Raw genomic sequence first — 13,319 nt, 5'->3', positions numbered from 1 at the left:
AAACACTCAGCCACCTGATACTTGACAAAGGGGCCAAACATGTTCATTGGAAGAAGGATAGCCTCTTTAATGGTGTTGGAAAAATTGGCTCTCCACATGCTAAAGACTAAAACTAGACCCATGTCTATCACCATGTACTAAACTAAAGTCAAAATAGATAAAAAATCTAAATATTAAAACATAAATACTAAATCTACTGGAATATAAGGTAGGTAAAAATCTTGGAGACAGAGAATTCATGAAAAAAATGTAAACTGCACAGTAAATACTTCAAAGAATCAAGAACTCAGGTCTCAGATTATTAAAAAGTTTTTGCACTTCAAAAGAAATCACCAATTAAATGAAAAGAAAACTCATAAATGGGGAAGAATTTTATCCAACAGCCCCTCAGACAAAGGACTTATATCCAGTATATATAAAGAATTAAAAAACCAAGCCCCTCAAATTCAAAGACTCTTTCCAAAAGTGGGCATCTGAGATGAACACACAGTTCTCAGATGAAGATATACAAATGGCAAATAAATAAATTAATAAATGTTCACCATCACTGGTCATTCTAGAAATGCAAATTAAAACAGCCCTGAGATTTCATCTCACTCTGGAAAGAATAGCTGCCACCAAGAAATCAACTGATAACAAATGTTGGCGAGGCTGTGGGGAAAATAGTACAGTGCTCCACTGTTGGTGGGAGTGCACACTGGTGCATCCGCTATGGAAATCAGAATCCTAGAAGACTAGGATTGGAAATTCCTTTCAATCTAGCTATACCCCTTTAAGGCATTTTCCCAGAAAAATTGAAAAGTTCACATTGCGGTGATATATGTGCACCCACTTTCATAGCAACACAATTTGTAATAGCTAAATCTTGAAAACAACCAAAATGCTCATCAACCACAGAGTGGATGAAAAAATGTGGTATTTTTATACAATGGAGTATTACTCAGCTATAAAAATGGATGATCTTGAGGCTTTTATAGGTAAATGGAGGCAAATTGAGACTATCCTCACAAGTGAAATAAACAAAACTCATATTTGTAAATATCACATTGTTTCTCTAGTGTAAAAAACAATAAAAACTGAAGGAGTAATAAGATACAAAATGTATAATAGATATCATAAAAGTGAAAAGGAAGGAAAGTGCTCTAAAGGATATAACTGTGTGTATGTTTAAGTGTGTAAGACAGATAACACACTACTAAGTTTTTGTTGGAATATTGAATGGTTTGCGTTGTCATTGTTTGGTTGTCTATGCACTTTTTATGCTTTGATTTTGTAACTTGAACAAGTATTTCTTGGAAGACAATATATAATTTATCAACTAGTGATTTCTTAGTGTTATTATTTTGAAATTCTGTATTATTACTACCCTTTTTTCTGTTTTGCTTTCTCTCTCAGTTAGAATCTAGAATCTCTATCCTAAATCTCAGGATATATAATTTCTAAGTCCCGAGTTTACTAAAACATAAGTCATAAATTACAGTTTTGAAAGAGCACACATAGCTCACTACCAAGAGAATAATCTCGCTTCCCCTCAGGTAAAGAAGGAAGTTACCCTTTATGTAAAACTGGGAAAACACTGCTATGGAACCAAGAGAACATCACAAATTCTGAAGTGTTACATACAAAGCCCAAGTGAGATTAAGGTAATTATGTGGACATAAAAAGTCACACTGCATATAAGGATTTATTGCTTAAGCCTCTTTCTCAGGATAATAGAAAACTAGGATAATGTATTCCAATAGTAAATGGCCCATCTCTTAGATCTTCTATAAAGTAATGTTTGAAGCTTAACAGAAGCAAAAATGTGTACATTTTACAATCTGATTACAAAATAGTATTTGCATTTTAGGATAAAATCACTTGGAATACAAACTTGACAATTGCATATTGATAAACTCTGAAGAATGAATACATTATTTTATTGTTAAGATAAATATTATCTAAATCTGTAATAAAACTTCGGTGCTACTATACTTCAACAATGTATTTCTACTTTAAAAATGAATAATTGTCCAGTTAATTATGAAAGTTGATTTACAAATTACCAAGCAGGTAATTCACAAACAAAGGGAAAATAATTCTTAATTAAATCTGAGTATTTGACATACAATAAATGTTGATAAAAATCTACATTTGTTATTACAAATCTCTAATGAATTAGTCCTTCATTAGAAAAGAACTAATTATAACTAAACTATGGAGAAACCGAGAGGGAAGAAACGGAACTTTATTCAGGAAGTATATGCCTGACTCTGTCACATCACAGCTTTATTTACTTGTCATATAATTCACTTTGTGGAAGCAGTGGCTCAAAGTATCCCAGCCTTAGTTAAAACACGAGTGGAACTTAGTCCTAAAATCAGGTACGATTTACTTGTAGTTCTGTATTTAAGGGGAAAAATGGAGGGAACAAGACCAAAAGGATAAGTAGAAGAGGCCTGATTTCAAAGATAGTAAGTTTTTCTGTAAAACCGCAGAAAGGAGGCATCAAAATGAGGAAAGCCATCAAACAATGAAATTCTCACAGGGACCATTAAATCACTGCTTGGCCGCGGAAAAAGGAACACAAATACTCTGGCAGCTCCGTGGACTGGTGATCTAATAGTGAGACAACTTAAGCAAGAATTTAAAATATTTCCAAATCATTAGGGGTTGCGCCTGGAAACATCCATCAAAAGAAGTATAAAAATGCCTCAGATGTGAGCTTTGGGACTCTTTATAATACAAAATTTTGGCTAAAATGCAGCTAGAGATCAGCAAATCTGTTGAATACCCTCCAGCAATGCTGGAGGCAGTGAGAGTCCACTGTGTTCCTAGACACATCTCGAGGAGTCTCAAGGCACAGCGAGACTGGGACTCAAAGATGCTGAATGACCACGACCATCACCTTGAAAAAAGAAGTCGTAGGTCTTGTACTTTTCTGAATAATTGTCTTTATCCAGCTATTTATTTCCTGTGGGCATTCTTTATGATAGTAATCAGTAACTAATTCTGTTTTTCATTTACTTTCTACAACCAATCCACTTGGTAAAATATTTTTACCATATAAGGTCTCAAGAAAATATTATTAATAAATCTACAAATAATCTACATTTAGATTGTAGATTTGAGTAGTGGTATTAAAATGAGGATATTTGAGAGAGAACAATTGATGTTTTTTCATCTAGGATTTATCATATTACAAGTAGTATATTTCTTAGAAAGAGGAATTTTGAACATTAGAGTTTAAGTTCGTATTTAAATATGCACATTCATATATGAAATCATATACCAACTTATATGTGAACTAGACCCTAAAGTTTCAAAATACAGCAAATGTGGAAGTTTAAATCAAAGAGAACTTTAAAATTATGCTTGTGAAAAGCAGACATCTAGGTATTTTTGTTGTTGAGTACGGTGTTGGTTCAAAATGTATCCCAGAAGAATCAATTCTAGTAAATTCAGACGTACTTTATTTTCTTCCCACCCAGAGAACTTAGAGAACTGGGTATAACAAATAATATTAATTCTCAATGTACCTATATAACTGTGAAGTTTTTGTTTTGTTTGAAATATAGCAAATGATTTCTCTCCAAGAAACAGAAATACTAAAGGCCAGAAAGTATTATTTCACTTAATGAGAATTTAAGCACTTACCCTTTGTTGTATTATTTAATAACATCAGAAATCTGAGCTTCAGTTTTAGTTCAAATTAGTTCCAGATTTAAGGGAAAGACATTCCAAGATGATAACAGGGATAGCTATGAGAGTTTAGTTCTTTACTACACAAGGGCTTAACTATGTGACCCATGGTGGGAGAGATTCTCCACAGAATTAGAAAACTAGCATCCTCCTATCTTTGCACAGTTTTTAATGTAGCTCACCTTGCTACAAAGGGGTTGAGTTAGGTAGATCCATATTATTTGTATTCCAGATAATAGTAAGAGAAACCAGAGTGAGTAGAGAAAATGTCAAGCTTAATATCGTTGGTCAAAACTTAATAACCTGAGAGCAACCAGTATCAAAAACAGTACATACAGATTTTATTACACTAGCTGCAGACATAACTACTCTATACAAAGTCTATGAAGAAGAGTTGAAAAACTATTGCTAATTACCATTACAATATTTCTGTAGTTTCTGTGTTTCCCCCTAAGCTATAAAGTGGTTGCCTTAGCCCTAATCTATCACATACATTGATCTGAAAATTTTATCCAAAGGCAGGAGACAAAAGTCCTCCCTATACTGTCCCCTTTATTATGTATGAGGCTATCCTCTGCCTTGTGCTTCTTCTGGTTATTTCCAGTTACAAAGGCTGAACATAAGTAGGACACAAGCCCGTCTTTAGGTGGACAGTTTGAAACTTAGCACCTGTCAAAGAGAATGAATCTGGCTTAAGTCGCCAAACCAGAATAATTAAACCTCTTATTCTGGGAATACTGGAGTCAAAATGATGTTTTTGTTTTGTTGTTAAACAACACTGAAAAATAGATATTGTCTAAACAAGTCATGGTGCTTGCCATTATAACAATAGTTTGGGTGTGTAGTTACAAGTTTGAAGGTACAATAAATGCAAAAGAAAATACATTTAGAATACACTTCAAGTTTGTGAAAGTGATATTATAAAATCAAAATAGGAGAAAGAAAGAAATATAAATAGGAAGGAGGGAATGAAAGAAAAAAGAAAGAATGGAAGAAAAACAAAAAAAGAAAGAGAGAGGAAAGGAAGGAAGAAGGAAAAAAGGAAGGAGGGATGAGGAGGAAAATGTAAGTCGGTCATATTTTTACATTTTTTCCAAATGTGTCAGATAATAGCAGAAATCTATATATGATAAAAATATTTAGAATTGAAGTATACTTAGAATACAGCATATGAAATACAACAAAATGTTAAATTTTTATTAAAAAGTATTAATTTTATAAGAAATTTTAAAATGATAAAAATAATTAATATAACCTTTCAATTTTGCAGTAAAATTAATGATAGTATTTCATTATCATTATGGAAATATTTCATTATCCATCGTATATATTATGGAAATAAAAGAAGAAATACATGAAGAAAATAATAATTGTCTAGGTATTTTAGAATTCTTCAGAACTAAACATGTAAGAACATAATTTAATGTATTGCTAGGATAAGAAAAAATTATGCAAAGATTTCTTTAAATGCTACAAGAAATTGGAAACTTTCAGAATGAATCCTTAATTTTGGAAAATGATCACATAACAAAGTATTAATTAGAGAAACATTCTTTATTTTGTAGTATAAATCAATCGAAAGTCTTTACTAAAAATCAACAATTATTCATCTCATTCTAATGACTATATTGAGAAAATTAGAAATCTGGTCACTTAAGTAATGAAAAAAAATTTGTTGGTATTAATAATAAATAAATCTATTAGAAATTAACTAGCATAATATTCAAATTTATGAACAATCTCAGCAAGATTGAAAAACTAAACATATCACACTCTATACCATAGTTCTTAATATTATCAAGAATGACAATTTTTTTAAAAATATATTAAAAATATTCTCTCACAATACAAATGATAAGAGTAAATCAATAATAATTTGAAGGATTTTATGGAGAAAATAATATATCTCCACTTAGAAACAAAATAAGCCTAGTGATTTCACATATTCCTGGGGGTAGAAGGAAAAGAACACATTTCACAAGACTTCAAATGTACATAAATATAGGACTATTAATCTTATTTATTCAATAAAATCTGAATAGATGGTTTTTCTCACTATACCTTTTACAAGATTCTTGAACTTCAAATTGGAGATACTTTAAACAACAGCTGAGTTTGTTTTGTTCTCTTTTTTTGGTGTCTTTGTGTTGTTTCTGACAGTCTTATTTTGTAGCCCAGGCTGGCTTAAAACTCAGGGTAATCCTCCAACCTCAGGCTCCAGAGTATTAGGATTATAGCTATGAACAAACTACCCCAGTATAATAAACGATCTTTAAAAAGTCTATCAATTTCAAAAGGTATCCTTTAAATGACCATGGTTACACAAAGTAGTCTATGGTTTTAATACACACGCACTCAGGCACGCACACATAGCAATGAAAACCAAAATCCACATAAACTTAAGACATGACTGTTGTTCCCAACAGCTAGCCCCAGGTTGAGAAGCCACGGGGAGGATTTTAAACAGTGGCTGAGAGTCCCACTGAGCCTATACAGATAAGCCAACTCATTAGCAGTAAGTTTACTATGGTGCCAATAGCAATCTTGCAGCAATTTTTTTTAATTGAAGAGATTATTTTAAAATAAGTGTGAGAGAGTAATTAGGTAAAATTTGAGAAATAATTATAATGAGTAATTTCCCCTACAGATTAAAGTGATAAATATTCCAGAAAGATAGCACAAATATAAAGTTCAGTCATAGCAGAAGACAAAGAGGCCAGTGGAACTAAGAGAAAGTACAGACACGGAGTTGATGCATCATGGAGTTTTGTAAGATGTGCGTTAGTTTGGATGACCCCTCCAAAACCCATGATGAAATGTAATCACCATGGTAACTGTATCAAAAGGTGAGTAGGAGTGCTCTGGGATGATTAGGGCCTGAAACTCTGTCCTGGAGAGTGGATTAGTGCCTTTATCTTGTGCATGGGTTTGTTATTGTAGGAGTGTGTTTCCCATAAAAAGTGCAGGATCAGCATGATTTTTCTCTGTCTCTCATGAGTCCACTCACCCTTCTGCTGTGTTATGGCAAAAAGCTTGCACCAGACTCAGACCCTCAAATTTAGGTTTCCCCCATCCCAGAACAAATGTGGAAATTACCATTTGCAGATATTCTATTATGGCAGCAGAGAAGGAACAAAGAAGATGCATTCATAAAATAATACAGGCACACATGACAATGAAATACATTTGGGAAAAACAAATTGTATCTGTTCCTGATGCCAAAAGCCAAAGAAGAAGGAAAAAATATGTCAAGAATTAAACATTTCAGGAACAAACAAACAGAAAACCAGGACTAAAATTTTAGGTAGTACCACTAATATTCTAATGGAAGCTTTAGGCATCCTGGCACCCTCCACTGGAGTTCCCTTTTAACTAACAAAAGCTTTTCTTTCTCATAAAAAAAATTTCTTTCTTATAAACAAGATTTTCATCTTTCAAGATGAAACTAATAAACCACACCTGGCTCCTTCCCCACTGCAGTCCTGTCCACATCATCCTCCCTGTCCTTGGGGCGAGAGGAAGAAAACTGGTTACAGCCTGAAGGAGAGGAATTTGTAGATTAACTCTCTTGATTCTTTTCCTTCAATGGAGCCTCCAGAGTGAGATGGTCCCAGCTATTGGGTAGTCCCAGCTATTCCTGTAGTCCCAGCTATTAAGTTAGCTGAGGCAGGAGGACCACTTAAGACAAGGAATTTCAGGACAGCCTGAGCAGCACAATGAATCTGTCTCATAAAATAATTAACTATCAAAAAACAGTCAGCCTCAGACTGACCTTGTCACTAAGGGATACACAGTACTCACTTTCAAGGTCATGCTTGTAAGAGTAATTCTTCCTCCAGATTTCAATTAACTCTTCTTCCTATGTATCTTTGGCTAATTAGTGGCAACATAATTCCTGTGTGGACCACCTGTAGTTTTGTATAACATAATCTCTCCCCTCTAATTCCTTTGTGAGTAAACCATCCTCTAAAATACTCATTTTAGTGTGCTGACCATTGAAGCCTTGATTTACTCAGAGTTGGAGTAATGAAGACATTTATATTATAATTTTATACTGTTATAATTTCATTAGTTTAATATTTTTAAATGTACTCGAACTCAAACTATTTTTGTCAAGATATTTTGAAGCTGCAGATTTAGCTCACTCAATTAATGAAATAATGTTCATGATACAACCCAATTAGCAAAGCTGATTCCCATTTTCAAGCAAACATTCAGTTCTTTCTTTTTGTCACATAAAGTCCTGTTTCATTTATCAATTTAAGAAAAGTGTGATGTATTTCAAGGGCTGCTACTAAAAATATTGAGCGAATGTCAGACATTTGTGAGTTAGGTTAGTAAAAGCTGCACATCTGATAAAATTCATTCAACTTGAAAAATTAGATAATACATCAGTGTTGTAGTTCTCTTTAGTTAACTTCTTATAATGCTATCCAATTTATGTAGCTAAAACTAAAAACTTATGAAGCAAGGTATGCAATAAAATATAGTATTATTCCTTTAATTGACTTGTATGTGTGCGCAGATTTTTGACTTTTACTTCACTAATAAGAAAGAATAAAAATCAGAAATAAATGCATTCGCTATATATTACTGTAAGCTTTTTCTTAGATATTTATTTGCAGGTCATTCTCTGAGGCCAAAATTAATAGATATGATAACCAGAACACAGTTTCAGTTTTGGACCTTGAGAAGTAAAACTAACGTTTACATGTGTACATAAGAATTGTCTGTCATTGGAGATAAAACAAAATAAATCTACACATAAGTTTTATGTTGAAAATTTTATCTTGATAATTTTGCTACATAACATTCTGGTTGCATTTACAGATATCTTTATTATTGGGCTAAATTGATGGTGCAGTTTGAAAATGATTACATTATAAGGCTAGCTAAAAGGAAGTGCTGAAAATTAAATATGCATCACACAAAGAGGAAGATTACAATCCAATATTTTTTTCTCTTGCACTCATAGAAATCTGTTCTGATGCACTTCTTGCCAGTTTCCAGGGGCCAGAAGACGTGATATATTAGCAGTAATTTTTCCATGATGCCCACGTACTATTGCACCATACCATATGTACGGACCACTTTATTGTCCGAAAACTCCAGCGCTCCCTTCCATGAGAATGCTTGTATGCATCACATAATTCTCATTTAAAACACATATTTATGATAGGAACAAACAGTAAGCCCTGTGAATTTGGGATCCATTAATTAAAATATTGAAACTTAGTTGCTCGTGTATGTCATCCCCGAGTTACCAAATGATGCATTTTTATGGTAAAAGCACATTCAAAGCAATAAAATTTCTGGGTCTTTTAGTACAATAAAAATATAATGAATGCATAAATTTTAAAAATGTGTGATAGTGAAAGGCACATTGCCATAAACCCTACTCAAAATATTCCCTTATCTAAGCCCAGAGTTGTTCCCATCGTCCTTGCCACTTTCTACAGCAGTTCTGGAAGTCCTCTCTCATGAGTGTTTTTAGTTACACTATCACAGCTGCTTTGTTACCCTGGATTGATACAGCAAGTTTACTTTTTATGGTCATTTGACTTTGGGGAAGAGCCAAAAGTTGCACAATGCCAGAATTGGCAAATAAAGTGGATAAAGACACAACATAATGTTTTTACACACCTGCCTTCCCATTGGATGACACTTCTCAGGGGCATTCGTGTATTTTCTTTTTATCACACCTTGTATTACACTTCATTAGAACACTCAGTAAACTAGACTTCCAGAACTGCTGCAGAGAGTGCTAAGAACTATCTAATAACTATATTCAAATCAATTAAAAGTATTTTGAGGAAGGTTAATGACAAGGTGTCTTACTGTAATGCTTTACTGATATTTTCATTGTATACTCTCGTCACCCCTGGTATCTTAATAGAGTACATTTGAAAAGTATGAATTAAAGAATTTAACTGTACTCAAAGTGAGCTGGACCTTTTCACTCAATGGCTGCAAGGTGACCTCTCGGCCTTAGTATGAGCTCCATGATAAAGGTGACTTTATTTACCTGAGGTTATTGATTATGCAAAATGTAAAAACATGAACTGCAATGTAGACAGTGGGCCACATGGAGACCTTGGGCCACTCAAAGTCTCTTTCTAGAGGGGACATTAGAGGTTGATCAATAGAAACTCTGTGGATGTCAAGTCTAGGGTGAGCATTCTTGCCAAATAATACTCTACACTTACTGTCACACAGTAAAATCAGAAGAATAATGCTTCACAAAGACAATGAAATGTCTTTCCTTCACATGTGGAATAGCCCTACTTCTGACTTTGCTCTGTGCTTATTTTCCATTGGTTGATTTTAATCAGTGTCTTTTTCCTGCTTATAGGGAATACCTATAAGCCATAACAGTGAATATGTAAGGATAACAGATTTCAGTGATTATGTGGGTCATTCCAGTGATTCATCAAATCTAAGGATCTGACAACTTGCAGTTGGAAATTTGTGTTAATAGCAAGGACAGTGCTGGGGATATGGGTCAGTTGCAGAGTGCTTGCCCAGCATGCATGAAACCATGGGCTCGATCCCCAGAATCATCAAGAAAATAGTGTGAATGATCTTGTGAATTGTGCCTTCTAATTTCACAGAGAATATTTCAACACTTGCCCTCTTTGATGATATTGAACAAGACAATATGCACGTAATGACTATGGTTAATATAGATTATTTATGAGGAGTCCAGAAAGCAATAATAAGCTCTCCAGTCACCGAAAGATTGTAAGGTATAAAGAGATTTTTCTTAGAGTTGTTACTCCCGCGGTACCAGTTACTGGAGGAAAGAAGAAACACTGGGTCAGAGAGGATACTACAGAAAACTGCTGTTCTAACGTGTGTTGCAAGTGTTTATTGACTGGGGCAGCCACTAAGGATGTCAGCTTGGAAACACATTATAAGCTGAAGAAGGCAAGTGACTTCTACCATCCTCAGATATGAAACCACGAACATCTCAAAAAGGTAAAGATGCCTGGATTAAAAAATATGGCTTCACAGAGGAAAGCCTGACCCTCACAGAGACAAATGGATTTGGTTAAATCATAGAAAACTGTAACAAAATGACTGTGCCCTGACACTTAAATGTCTGGGAGAATATGAGAACTGCTAAAATAATACTGTATTGCTATTTTAATTGTGTTTTACATAAAATTAGAAGTGCATTCATCTGGAAAATCATTTTCTTCCAAGAATTACGAATTATTCAACACCTTATAATTAAGCTGAAATTTAAAATTTATATATACACATGTGCATTTATATAGAAATGTTTGAAAATAATTTTAATAAATTACTAATCATATTTAGCTATAGTGTAAACTGTAATTTACATTTGGCAGAGTTGCTTAACTGTCTAGGCAAAAGAACATAAGCTTTAATAATGTGTTAAATTCTTGTTAAATTACCTTGCTGCATGAGAGAATGTGAACAAGGGGCATGATCACTGGTAGATCATGTTCATCGGTTTCTAAAACAATTGCTTTAAATAAGGTGCAGCTTACTTTGGATGTAATGGGGGAATGCTGCATCCAAATGTTGCATCCAAATGCTGCATCACCAATCCAAAGCTGCATCACCACTGAAAGATAAGGCTCTAGTGTTGTAAGAATAGTAAGAAAGAATTGGAAAAATGTATTAAAATATTTGGACACTAAATATCTACAATTAATGCAAAGCAATGTGTATTGAATCCATTCTCTGCTTGAAATTTCTGTAACAGTGAGTGTTGATCAGCATTTTAATGTAATAAGGAACATTTGCACTCAGTATTCCTGATGAGAAGTGCAGCCACATACCAGGGAAGGTAATTTCAGCTTATTAGTCATTCTCCAGAGTATCCAGGTTAAAGCAGGGGAACATGGTACTCAACGACCTGTCATGAGAAAAAGAAATGGAAATGCACTGGCAGTATCTCCAGTGTGTGGTTGTACTAAGACCTTCTGCTAAGTATACTCTCTGTGTTGTTTCAAGGTAAACCAAAGCTGTTGCCTGTGATGACCCCTGGTCACATCGGTGTAACATCTGAAGCACTATTGGGTGGCATAGTCTGACCCTTTCTGCCACTGTCCACTGGCAAGGAGGTGGGATAAAGAGGTTATTTGCATTTTAAGTGTTTTTAATAAAACAGTCTGTGTCCTTTCATAAGATGAAGAACTCTATACAATTCTATGATGACAGACATTCCAGCTATGTTCTATTGTCTTCTGGAAGTGGGCTTATTTTAATTACAGTTTCACGTGAGGCATGATACACATCTCTGAATAGGCATCGTGGATCTTTGCAATGTTCTCATGTTAGAGAGTGGCAGCAGAATGACAAAGGCATTTAAAGGAGGGTTTATAAACACATTCAAGGCAACTAGTGGGGAAATGTGATCCCACACTTCAGGTGGGTTCTTAAATTGGTGCATTTTGGCAGTAGCTCTAGGGAGGGGATGGGCAGGCAGAAGAGGGGAAAAACACAGAGAGACAACGCAGAACATTAAACAATGAGTCTATAGGCATTCCATGTGATTTAAATAACTCCTTTGCACAAAACAAAATCGCCTGTGTGTGCAGAGCAGTGTTGTTTGACATCACAGCCAAGAAGTGACTCTGTATTATTGATGGCTGTTCGTGCTCTTTCAGAGGCGGGCAAGGCTGAACGCCTCTCCAACCTGCAGCCTTATCTCTGTGGAGCAGAAGCCCTGAGAACACAGCTCACTCCATCTGTGTTATAGTCTCTGATTTTCACAGCTGACGAACAGCAGGTGATAGATTCCTAACCTCTAGGGAGCAGGTATAATCAGAAAGCAAAGAAACATAAATACTCGGCACAAGCAACTCACTGCATTCCCATTTTTCTTTTCCTAGAGCTCTTTGGAAATTATGCATTATCAGTTTCGAATTATACACCTTAAGTTAGCTGATGTTTGAAGTCATTTAAGTATTTGGCAGGTAGTCTGGTTTTTCAATGGATTACACACTTCAAATTTTTTTATGGTTTGTGTTTTTGGAGCTTGTTGCATTTGATTATAATGGGCAATGTCTGTTATTTAGCATGCTGCATTTTTGCCCTGTGTGATGCTCAAGTGAATATTTTTGTAAACAGTAGAAGGAAAAAAACTCTCAGCAAGTTCTGTTTTTAAAATACACATCATTATTTGCGTGGCTTCCATTACTGCTTCAGTGCTATGTTTGTTGTTGCTATTGTTCTGTTTGTTTGCCAATTGCTTGCTCTGCTTAATAGAAAAACGGGGCGACTGCTGTTAGTTCACATGTAAGTAACTTGATAGAACATCCTTACTGGAATTCCTTGGAAGTGATGAAAGACGCGTATAGTTCTCTTTGGGTCTCATTTTACTGATGTTTGTGTGTTATATAAATAAATATATTCAGTGTTTTTTAAAGGGATTCAGATTGTTTGTTGATATGACAGTCCTGCTTTCCAAATCATTAAGTACCAATGAGTTAATGAATGAGAGAGAAAGAAGGAGAGAAGAGCTGTAAACTGTAGGTTAGTGAAAGTGAATAAAGGGCATGGAAGTGTTCAGAATGCAGTAAAAGTCTTCTTCCCAGCAGAGTTATATCACAGGCTTTCCTCCATGGACTAGCCAGGAAAGTATAAGGGCTAAAAAGTAATAA

This window comes from Cavia porcellus, unplaced genomic scaffold, assembly GCF_034190915.1.
Source record: "Cavia porcellus strain 051 isolate PalLab524CR breed Dunkin Hartley unplaced genomic scaffold, mCavPor4.1 scaffold_1, whole genome shotgun sequence".
Lineage (NCBI taxonomy): Eukaryota > Metazoa > Chordata > Mammalia > Rodentia > Caviidae > Cavia > Cavia porcellus.
The sequence above is the reverse complement of the archived record's forward strand: the minus strand, read 5'-3'. Positions refer to the sequence as shown.